Source organism: Panthera tigris, chromosome D1, assembly GCF_018350195.1.
Source record: "Panthera tigris isolate Pti1 chromosome D1, P.tigris_Pti1_mat1.1, whole genome shotgun sequence".
In the NCBI taxonomy this organism is placed as follows: Eukaryota; Metazoa; Chordata; class Mammalia; order Carnivora; family Felidae; genus Panthera; species Panthera tigris.
In genome coordinates this window covers 33,112,931-33,125,499 of record NC_056669.1, presented here as the reverse complement: position 1 = coordinate 33,125,499, position 12,569 = coordinate 33,112,931, and positions in this window count along the sequence as shown.

Here is a 12,569-nt window from a genome sequence, read left to right as displayed (position 1 = left end):
TGTTCTCTGTGTTTAAGAGTCTCTTATGTTTTGTCCCCCTCCCTGTTTTTATGTTATTTTTTGCTTCACTTCCCTTATGTTCATCTGTTTTGTAACTTAAATTCCGCAAACGAATGAAGTCATATAATATTTCTTTCTCTGACTGAAATTTCACTTAGTATACCTTCTAGTTCCAGCCACATGGTTTTAAATGGCAGGATTTCATTCTCTTTGACAGCCAAGTAATATTCCATTGTATATATATACCACATCTTCTTTATCCATTCATCAGTTGATGGACATTTGGGCTCTTTCCATACTTTGGCTATTGTTGATAGCACTGCTATAAACATTGGAGTGTATGTGCCCCTTCAAAAGAGCACAGCTGTATCCTTTGGATAAATACCTAGTAGTGGGATTGCTGGGTCATAGGATAGTTCTATTTTTAACTTTTTTGAGGAAGCTCCATATTGTTTTTCAGGGTGGCTGTGCCAAGTTTTCAGTCCCACAAACAGTGTAAGAGGTTTCCTCTTTCTCTGAATCCTCACCAACACCTGCTGTTTCTTGTGTTGTTAATTTTAGCCATTCCGACTAGTGTGAGGCAATATCTCGTTGTGGTTTTGATTTATATTTCCCTGATAATGAGTGATGTTAAGCATCTTTTCATGTATCTGTTAGCCATCTGGATGTCTTCTTTGGAAAAGTGACTATTCATGTCCTTTGCCCATTTCTTCACTGGATTATTTGTTTTTTGGGTGTTGAGTTTGATAAGTTCTTTATAGATTTTGGATACTAACACTTTATCTGATATGTCATTTGCAAATATCTTCCCCCATTCCATCAGTTGCCTTTTAGTTTTGCTGATTGTTTTCTTCACATTGAAGAAGGTTTTTGTTTTGATGAGATCCCAGTAGTTCATTTTTGCTTTTGTTTCCCTTGCCTCCAAGACATGTTGGGTAAGAAGTTGCTGCTGCCAAGGTCAAGGAGGTATTTGCCTGCTTTCTACTCTAGGATTTTGATGGCTTCCTTGTCTTACGTTTAGGACTTTGATCCATTCAGTGTTCATTTTTATGTATGGTGTAATAAAGTGGTCCAGGTTCATTCTTCTGCATGTCGCTGTCCAGTTTTCCCAACACCATTTGCTGAAGAGACTGTCTTTATTCCATTGGATATTCTTTCCTGCTTTGTCAAAGATTAGTTGGCCATATGGGTTCTCTATTTTTTTTAATTTTTTAACGTTTATTTATTTTTGAGAGAGAGAGAGAGAGAGACAGAAAGAGAGAGAAGCAGAGCATGAGTTGGGAAGGGGCAGAGAGAGAGGAAGACTCAGAATCCAAAGCAGGTTCCATACTCTGACTGTCAGCACAGTCTGATGCAGGGCTTAAACTCGTGAACCGCAAGATCATAACCTGAGCTGAACTTGGATGCTTAACCAACTGAGCCACCCAGACACTCCTCTGTGTTCCCTATTCTGTACAATTGATCTATGAGTCTGTTTTTTTGCCAGTACCATTATTACAGCTTTGTAATGCATCTTGAAGTCTGGGATTGTGATGTCTCCAGCTTTGTTTTGTTTTGTTGTTTTCTTTTGTTTTTTCAGGATTTCTTTAACTATTGGGGGCCTGTTCTGGGTCCATACAAATTTTAGGATGGTTTGTTCTAGCTGTGAAGAATGCTGGTGTTATTTTGATAGGGATTGTATTGAATATGTAGATTGCTTTGAGTAGTATCAACATTTTAACAATATTTTTTCTTCCAATCTATGAGCATGAAGTGTTTTTCCATATTTTTTGTGTCTTCTTCAATTTCTTTCATAAGCTTTCTACAGTTTTCAGTGTATACATTTTTCACCTCTTTGGTTAGGTTTATTCCTAGGTATTTTTATGGGTTTTGGTGCAATTGTTAAGGGGATCAATTCCTTGATTTCTCTTTCTGTTGTTTCATCATGGGTGTATAGAAATGATTTCTGTGCATTGATTTTATATCCTGTGACTTTGCTGAATTCATGGATCAGTTCTAGATGTTTTTTGGTGTAATATTTTCTTGTCGTGTTCCTGACCTTAGGGGAAAAGCTCTGCTTTTCCCCACTGAGGATGATATTAGTGTTGGGTCTTTCACATATGATCTCGAGGTATGATTCTTCTATCCCTACTTTCTTGAGGGTTTTTATCAAGAAAGGATGCTGTGTTTTTTCAAATGCTTTCTCTGAATCTTGAGAGGATCATGCGGTTCTGATTCTTTCTTTTATTATTGTGATGCATCACATAGATTTATTTGCAGATATTGAACCAGTCCTGCATCCCACTTGGTCATGATGAATGGTCGTGATGAATAAGTCTTAATGTATTGTTGGCTCTGGTTGGCTAGTATCTTGTTGAGAATTTTTGCCTCCATGTGTATCAGGGAAATTGGTGTGTAGTTCTTTTTAGTGGGACCTTTGGTTTTGGAATCAATGTAATGCTGGCCTTGTAGAATGAGTTTGGAAGTTTTTCTTCCATTTCTATTCTTTGGAACAGCTTCAAAAGAATAGGTGTTAAGTCTCCTTTAAATGTTTGGTAGAATTCCCCTGGAAAGCCATTTGCCCTGGACTCTTGTTTTTGGGGAGATTTTTTTATTACTAATTCAATTCCTTTACTGGTTATGTCTGTGTCCAATTGTGCTATTTCTTCCTGTTTCAGTTTTGGTAGTTTATATGTGTTAGGAATTTTCCCATTTTTCCAGATTGACCAATTTATTGGCATATAATTGCTCATAATCTCTTATTATTGTTTGTATTCCTGCAGTGTTTGGTTGTGGTCTCTCCTCTTTCATTCTTGTTTTCATTTATTTGAGTCTTTTCCTTTTTTCTTTTTGATCAATCTGGTAAGGGGTTTATCAATTTTGTTAATCTTTTCAAAGAACCACCTCCTGGTTTTCTTGATCTATTCTTTTTTTTTTAATTTCAATATTATTGATTTCTGCTCTAATCTTTATTATTTCCCATCTTCTACTGCCTTGGGACTTTCCTTGCAGTTTTTTTCCAGCTCTTTAAGGTGTAAGGTTAGGTTGTGTTTCTGAGAGCTTGCTTTCTGCTTTAGGAGGCCTGGATTGCTATATACTTCCCTCTTATGACTGCCTTTGCTACATCCCAGAGGTTTTGAGCTGTCATGTTATCATTTTCATTGGCTTCCATATACTTTTTAATTTTCTCTTTAATTTCTTGGTAAACCCATTCATTCCTTAGTAGGATGTTATTTAATCTCCAAGTATTCATGGTCTTTCCAAGTTTTTTCTTGTGGTTTATTTCGAGATTCATAGCATTGTTGTTTGAAAATATGCACGGTATGATCTTGATCTTTTTGTACTTGTTGAGGGCTGATTTGTGTCCCAGCATATGATATATTCTGGAGAATGTTCCATGTGCACTCAAGAAGAATGTGTATTCTGATGCTTTAGGATGAAATGTTCTGAATATATCTGTTAAGTCCATTCGGTTCAGTGTGTTATTCAAAGCCATTGTTTCCTTGTTGGTTTTCTGCTTACATGATCTGTCCATTGCTGTAAGTGGAGTGTGTTGAAGTCCCCTACTATTATGGTACTATTAACAATGAGTTTCTTTGTGTTTGCGATTAATTGATTTATATATTTGGGCATTCTATGTTGGGGGCATAAGTATTTATAATTGTTGGATCTTCTTGGTGGATAGATCCCTTGATTATGATATAATGCCCTTCTTCATCTCTTGTGACAGTCTTTATTTTATCTCTCTTTTTCTCAGCTTCCTCTTTTTCCATAACTTTATCTTCTAGTTCACCTAGTCTCTTCTCTGCCTCTTCAATCCGAGCCATCGTGGTTCCCATTTTGTTTTGCATTTCATTTAAAGCGTTTTTCAGCTCCTCGTGACTGTTCCTTAGTCCCTTGATCTCTGTAGCAAGAGATTCTCTGCTGTCCTCTCTACTGTTTTCAAGCCCAGCGATTAATTTTATGACTATTATTCTAAATTCACTTTCTGTTATATTATTTAAATCCTTTTTGATCAGTTCATTAGCTGTTGTTATTTCCTGGAGATTCTTCTGAGGGGAATTCTTCCGTTTGGTCATTTTGGATAGTCCCTGGAGTGGTGAGGACCTGCAGGGCACTTCCCCTGTGCTGTGGTGTATAACTGGAGTTGGTGGGCTGGGCCGCAGTGAGCCCTGATGTCTGCCCCCAACCCACTGCTGGGGCCACAGTCAGACTGGTGTGTGCCTTCTCTTCCCCTCTCCTAGGGGCGGGATTCACTGTGGGGTGGCGTGACCCGTCTGGGCTACTTGCACACTGCCAGGCTTGTGGTGCTGGGGATCTGGCATATTAGCTGGGGTGGGTAGGCAAGGTGCACGGGGGCAGGAGGGGCAGGCTTAGCTCGCTTCTCCTTAGGTGATCCACTTCAGGAGGGGCCCTGTGGCAGCGGGAGGGAGTCAGATCCGCTGCCGGAGGTTTGGCTCCACAGAAGCACAGAGTTGGGTGTTTGCACGGAGCGAGCAAGTTCCCTGGCAGGAACTGGTTCCCTTTGGAATTTTGGCTGGGGGATGGGCGAGGGAGATGGCGCTGGCGAGCACCTTTGTTCCCCACCAAACTGAGCTCTGTTGTCCGGGGGCTCAGCAGCTCTCCCTCCCTTTGTCCTCCAGCCTTCCCGCTTTCCGAGCAGAGCTGTTAACTTATGACCTCCCAGACGCTAAGTCACACTTGCTGTCGGAACACACTCCGTCCGACCCCTCCGCTTTTGCTAGCCAGACTCGGGGGCTCTGCTTGGCCGGCAGGCTGCCCCTCCACCCCAGGTCCCTCCCGCCAGTCCGTGGAGCGCGCACCGCCTCGCCGCCCTTCCTACCCTCTTCCGTGGGCCTCTCGTCTGCGCTTGGCTCCGGAGACTCTGTTCTGCTAATCCTCTGGCGGTTTTCTGGGTTATTTAGGCAGGTGTAGGTGGAATCTAAATGATCAGCAGGACGCACGGTGAGCCCAGCGTCCTCCTATGCCGCCATCTTCCCTTTTCCTCGACAGTCTTTATTTTAAAATATAGTTTGTCCGATGTAAGCATGGCTACTCTGGTTTTCCTTTGGTGACCATTAGCATGATAGATGCTTCTTCATCCCCTTACTTTCAATCTGAAGGTGTCTTTAGGTCTAAAGTGGGTCTCTTGTAAACAGCACATCAATGACCTTGTTTTCTTAGCCCTTCTATTACCCTATGTCTTTTGACTGCAGTGTTTGGTCCATCGAAGTTTAGAGTACTGAAATATATGAATTTATTGCCATTGTGCTGTCTGTAGAGTTGGTAGTTTCTGGTGATGTTCTCTGGTACTTTCTAGGCTTTATTGCTTTTGGTCTTTTTTGTTTTGTTTTGTCTTTTCTCCACTCAGAGATTCTCCCTTAAAATTTCTTAAGAGGGCTGGTTTACTGGTCACAAACTCCTTGAGTTTTTTTTGTCTGGGAAACTCTTTATCTCTCCATCTATTTTCAATGGCAGCCTTGCTGGATACAGAACTCTTAGCTGCATATTTTCCCAATTCAGCACATTGAATATATCCCTGCCACTCCTTTCTGTCCTGCCAAGTTTCTGTGGATGGGTCTGCTGAGAACCTGATCTGTCTTCCCTTATAGGTTAAGAATTTTTTTTTCCCTACCTACTTTCATAATTCTTTCCTTGTCTGTGTATTTTGTGAATTTGACTATGATACTGCCTTGTTGATGGTCAGTTTTGGTTGAATCTAATGGGAGTTCTATGTGCTTCTTGGATTTTGATGTTTTTGTGTTTCCCAAGTTTAGGAATGTTTTCCACTATAATTTACTTCCATAATCCTTCTATCCCTTTTCTCTCTCTCTTCATCTTCTGGGACTCCTATGATTCAGATGTTATTCCTTTATAATAAGTCACTGGGTTGTCTAATTCTTATATCATTCTCTTTTGCCCTTGCTTCCCTCTTTATTTCTGCTTCATTATTCCCCATAATTCCATCTTCTATATCACTGATTTGCTTCTCTGCTTTATCCATCCTTGCCTCTGTGGCATCTATTAATGATTGCATCTCAGTTATAGCATTTTCTTATTTTGTCCTCACTAGATTTTACTTCTTTTGTCTCTGAAGAAAGAGATTTTATGTTTTGTTTTTTTTTAACCCCAGCTAGTATTCTTGTTATCATGATTCTAAATTCTAGTTCAGCCATCTTGTTATATCTGTGTTGATTAAGCCCCTGGCTGTCATTTCTTCATGTTCTTTGTTTTGGGGTGAATTCCTTCAATTTGTCATTTTGGAGGAAGAAAAAAAATAATATAATTAAATTTAAAATTAAAAAAAATTTAAAACACAAAAAATCAAATAAAGGAAGCTAGATCCTAGGTTTGTTTTGGTCTGTTTGTTGAAAGAAGCTTGATAGAATAGGGGAAAAAAGAAAGAAAAGAAAAAAAAGTAAGAAAAAGTTTTTTTAAGTTTTTTAAGTGTATAATAATATAGAATAAAATGAAATGAAGAGAGTGAAATAGAATTAAAAATTTACCCAAAAATAAAAAACATGGTAAATAGGTTTTTAATTTTAAAAAAAGGAAAATAAAAATAAATTGTTCTCTCTCTGTGTCCAAGAAAAAGAAAAGAAAGGAGAAAAAAATGAATAGGTGGGCCAGCAAACAGAATGAAACCCAAATGAAATTACATCCAGTTTCCCCTAGAACTCAAACTATGAAGCACTTTACAGTCCATACACTAAGCAGGTGGAGAGACTTGTGGTGGTCCTCTAGAATGTGTGCTTGGAGGAGTACAGTTGGTCGGGGCTTGGTGTAATGGCTCCATTCTCCACCAGGTGGCGCTGCTTAGCTAACAGGGATCTATCAGTGTGGGGTGTGTGTGCATGCGTGTGTATGCACATGTGGAGGAGACCTAAAGATGGCTTCAGCCACCTTCCTAGTTTCTGGCACAGGAACTCTCTACTCTCACTGACCCACAATCAAGCACCCTTCTTTTGTCTCAGGTTTCCGTCCACTCTTCACTTCTACACTGTCCGGTTCCAAGCTGTCAGCCTGCCAGGTGGCACCTCCCTCCCAAATTTCATCTCAGATGGGGCTTTGTTTCCAAACCCCTCATGCCAGAGAACCCTGCAGCTTGGACCTGAGGAGAATCTTCCTGAGCAATGGCCAGGTACCGACTTGCCCCAGAAAACATTTGTGTGATCACACAGCTGAAGAGGTTCAGGTATTATGGCAAATCACAACACACAGCCAGCATCAGGTTTCACTACATTCTTGCGTCTTTGTTCCAATACCAGCAAATATGGCTGTTCTCCAGGGTCCACAGAGACCTTTGCCTGTGGCAAGGCCATATGACCTCTACCAAACACCCTCCATGCAGAGGAATTGTTTCTCCCTGTGTGGCCCATCGACCCATTGTACCTCACTGCTTGCTTCTGGGATTTGCCCTTCTTCTCCACCAGAGCACTGCCAGGTATCAAGCTCCAGAATTTCCAACTGTGCACTCCCCAGTTTATAGAATCCTAATGGTATTTTTCCTTTCTCCCTATCAATGATTTTGGAGAACAGATTTCTTGTTCAGTCCCTTGTGAGTGTTTCCACTCTTTCTCTCCAGCTACTTTCAGGGGAGTGTTTTTCCTGCTCTCCAGATGCACTGCACTCTCCCTTCTTTCTCTGTCCTTTCTCTGCAAAAACAGTTCCTTACCCTCCATGGCTTCTCTCCCCCAGTTCACCTCTCCAAACCATGGACCTGCCAAGTTCTGTGGCTCCAGTTATGCAGATTATTGTATTAATCCTCAGATCAGTTTTCTAGGTATGCAAAATGATTTGGTGCTGATCTGGCTGCATTTCAGGGACAAAAGAAGCTGAGAACTTCCATGTTCTTCCATCATCTTCACCATCTCACAGAAAAAGAAAGTTCTAACTTCCTTTAATGATAATTTTAGGTGACACATTTCAAAATAATCAATTTTCACCAAAAATTATTTGCTTTATACACTAGTTGAATTCATTCAAACACTGGGAAACAAATATATATATTTTTTTAATTTTCAATATTGAGTGTTATAAGTTACAGATTGCCCAAATTATAAACCTTTTATAATAGTCCTACACCAAAAGCCAGATGATTCCATTAACATAGATGACTCGATACAGAGTTGTCTTGTTTTAATAGGCTAACAAATATTTTGATAAATTTTAAGCCTTTTTTAATCTATGTTTAAATTTAGAAGGTAAGGAAAGGCAGTGTAATTTTTGAAGTTTCTGCACTCAACAGGGCAGTGCTCCCTTAAAGCTACTATAATGGTACTAGTTAAATTTGTAAAATTACAATACTGATTCCTACAGACATTCCCTAAATTCTAAGCCTTCCTCTTCCCTACACCTCTGTTTACTGGGAAAGATTATCACTTTGCAAATCTTTCCTTCACAAAACCCAGCTTCAGAGATAGCACACAAGAACCTAAGAATTGAGCTTAATTTAAGGTGCTCATAGTATATAATTAGTTCTTGAAAATTAAAAGAATTTGCTGAATGTATCTACTTAAAAATATACGTAAATATGTTGCAAACACTACTTGAAGGAACAAATGGTCAGAAATTGTAGGGTAGACTTAGTCTAAATATCTGGCACAGAATTTTGCCTTCAAGCAGCTAAAGTACCCTCTATTTTGTAAAAATGAAGGTTTTAATGCACTTTAAAAATGGATTCAATTGACTCTCTGAAAAGCTAGTAGCTATTAAAAACCAAGATTTTAATTATTTAATGGTAAATGAACCATACTTTTATTGACTTTATTGCTCTGTGAGGGCAAATAAAGTTAAAATTTAAGACAAAATGTTTTTCACGATTTATGAATCCACAAAGCTACTTAATAGGTACAGATATTTGGCAGTGGATTGACTAACCACCTGGAATCATGAGGTCCTATATCTGAGGACAGAACCTCACAGTACTCTTAAAACATCAGGGGCAAGTAATTATACTTCCAAATGTCATATTCTTTGGGAGTTTTTAGTTACAGAAATTATGGTTTAACTCAGAGACAATATTTCTTACAAGCTGCTTGATTCCTCCTTACTGTCTACCAACCCTACAGATCTGTAATACAGAAAAGCATCATATTAACCATCCAGAAACTCACCCTCCTCCATTCACATACTGCATGCAATGGAGCCAACCCATGACCCAGGGCAACATACAAACAGCTAAGCCTTTTAGTTTTAAGTCAGGCTTACTGTCCCACTCTGGCCTCTGGCCTCCAGTCCATTGTCCATATTCCCTTCATCTGCTTTGGCTTTTTGGAATACTCCTCAATCTCTGTTGCTGGATCTTCTGTGGGCTATTTCTCATGTAGACCTTAGCCTGGGACTCATAATTGTGCAGACTAAAATAACATGGCTATTGGCCCTGATGTGATCCAAGTCATCTTTAGCCTGTGTTTCCATTGCTCCTTCTGGTTATCTGCCTAGGGAAAATCTCTGTTATAAATTGGCATTCCAGGCTCAAGGCCTTAGGGCAAGTATCTTTATAAATGATTCCTAAGTGTGTTCTATATTTAGACTTCTGACACCTGAAATCTCAGCACTGGTTTTCCAAATCCAATGGGTCTCACTATGTGAGTCTCTGATGATGGTAGTATGAGGAGGGCTGGGCTTGTTTGGGATCTATTTGGCCAAATAAATTTTTCAGGGAGTAGTCAGGATTTGATTGTGTTGAGGTCCCCCTTCTCCTGAAAATGTTTGCAAGAAAGAAGGAGTGACAGTAGAGCATTCTGGAACAGAGGCAGATAGCTGCTGGAAGAATGTTATTAAGGAAAACAGACTAAGTTACATATTCATAGGGTTAGAGTATAAAAAGAGAGTGTACCTCCATCCATGTGCTCTTCTATTTTTATTAGGAATATATTTTTCTCTTTTCTCTTTCTTAAACTTAGAGATACTCTAAGGATAAAGCCATTGTTTGAACTTTTTAGAGATTCTCTTTTCTATTCATGATGTTGTATTAGTAACATTAGTAAAGTGTTTGCATTATGGACTATAAGTTCCAAGGGTGCTTACTCATGCATTTTTGGGAGGTGGAAGTGGGGTGTAGCTAGTAAGAGGACCATAGATGTGAGAGCAAAAAGAGGAAATATAGAAACAGGACTCAGAGTCTTGGTAATAGCTTCTAATGGTCAGGAAGCTAACTCTTTAGTGGACATGAAGGTGGAGAATCTTGATATGGTTACAAAAGTATCATTCAGTTACAAATGTTAGGACAAATTATGAAAGACTTTGAAGTACGCAAAAGATCACTGAATGTCCTCATAATGAAATACTGGGTGTGGTCTAGCAAATCCTTTGGAGGTATCTGATGCTATAATGGTCTTCATTTTTTATTGTCTTTGACTAGGCTATTTTATAATTCTTTGTATTATATAAAATTGATGGTAATGCACATGATTCTTGTCTGAAAAATGCAATTATATTTTGTCTAGTAGGGATGGAATAAATATCAACCCTATAGCAAAAATGGTTCCAAACATTACCTTAGTGCCCATAGGAAGTTGAGTTTTGCATCTGTTAGCAAATCCATTTCATCATTCTAGATTGCCTATAGAGGTCTGTTTGTGAGGTTCTCCTTTGAATGAGTTGTAACATTTTAATGGTTCCCTCATTAATTAATAAGTTTAATAAAATCTTGGCATGTGTTCATTTTATATTTGTATAAGTGGCAAGATTTTTTATATTTTGAAGACTATATTTTTTTTAAGTTTTTTATGTTTATTTATTTTTGAGAGAGAGAGAAGCAGAGTGCAAGTGGAGGAGGGACAGAGAGAGAGAGAGGGAGACAGAATCCAAAGCAGGCTCCAGGCTCTGAGCTGTCAGCACAGAGCCCAGCATGGGGCCCAAACTCTCAAACCAAGAGATCATGACCTGAGCTAAAGTCAGCCACTTAACCAACTGAGCTACCCAGGCACTCCTGAAGACAATAGTTTAACAAAAATATGACTATAGAATTACAGTACTGTAGGGAGAGGTGGAGCAGTTAAAGAAGAGATTTGTGAGTTCTGTTGGATTTTTATTACATAAAAAATTACATTAATTATGTAATTTTATTACACAAAAATTTTATTACATAAAATTAAAGAATTGAGCATATTTTCATTTCAAAAGTCCAGATAGGCAGCAATCTGTTATGGCAGTATTTTGCTATCCCCCTAATCAATCTCTACCACTATTTCTTACTATCTTGTGAAGGATGTTCAGTTGAGAGATATTAGAAATTCTGTTCCAACTAAAGCTGGGAAGAGAGTGGCCAGCTATTTTTCCACTATACTTTATCAGTATAACCAATATTTCTTTGCTCATGCTGATTCCCAAGCAAAAAGAACTTGATACCAACTAGATTCTTGTAGAAACCATTTATCTGGTGATAGCCGAGAAAGATAAAAATCAGTAGAGGAAGACTGAGTAGAAAGATGAGTTATAGTCCATATAATGGCAATTGCCCTAGTATAGTGAAAGGGTTGGAAAATATCACTTTGCTACATAGAAGGTAACATTGTTTAGGGTCTCACTGAATGTAGTTGAATTATCATCACACTGCTTGCCCTCAATGGAAATATCTTATTTTGTCTAAGGTGGACATCAGATTTAATCACAAAGGATGCTGAAGAGTATTAGACAGTAATGATTCAGCAAATTTTATTCAACCTTCTTATTAATTATTTTTTTAATAATGAGCACAATATAATTAAAAAAGGAAACAACAAAGGGATTAGAATAGTAAACAGCCTAAACCAATACAATTCCTAATATATTTTTCTATCAATGACATTTTAGTGCACTACTGTGCACTTTGTTTAATTGAATCAGTAGAGAAATATGGATCACAAATAGTTATAGCCCATAGTATTGCTTGTTTCAAACTTTTGAATAGGAGGCAATTCATTAAGCACTTTGTTTTGTAGAACTTCTTTTTCAATGAAAAGCACGGATTTAATTTGTTCTAAGTTACATTTTTCTAAAATTAAAAGGCATAAGTCACATTTCTATATTTCACAACCAATTCACCAAACACATCCAACTGGGAAAGATGGAAGAAAGAATGGCACATTTCAAAATAACTGGAATCAACAGAAATCTATTAAAAGTCATTATGAAATAAATAAAATTTTCAAATTAGCTAGCTGCTCTTTATGATCATACCAATTTAAAGTGCTTTTAAAGTACTCTTTTATTGATTTATATATCACCAAGAAGTGGCTAATAAAAGTACTAGACTAGTCTGAAAATTTTAGCACCAAGAAATACAAACCTATGCATCTCATAAGATGTAAGCTTTTTAAAAGCTTGACACTTTTATTTTCCTCCTAGCTCTGAGAATGTCTGATCAAGACAGAAAATGGAGGGGACGGAAGAATGTAGAACACTAGGGGAAATGAATGCCAGGCACTTAAGGTACCCCTGCAAGAATTATGCTTGTAGTGGTAAGTCAAAATTTTGAATAGCACTTTTTAAACTAAAATGTGCTTCCACTTTTATTATCTTGTTTTGTGCCTCACAAGTAGGTAAAGCAGGGATATTTTCTTCCCATTATAGAGATAAAAAAAAACAACTTTGGAGAGATTCAA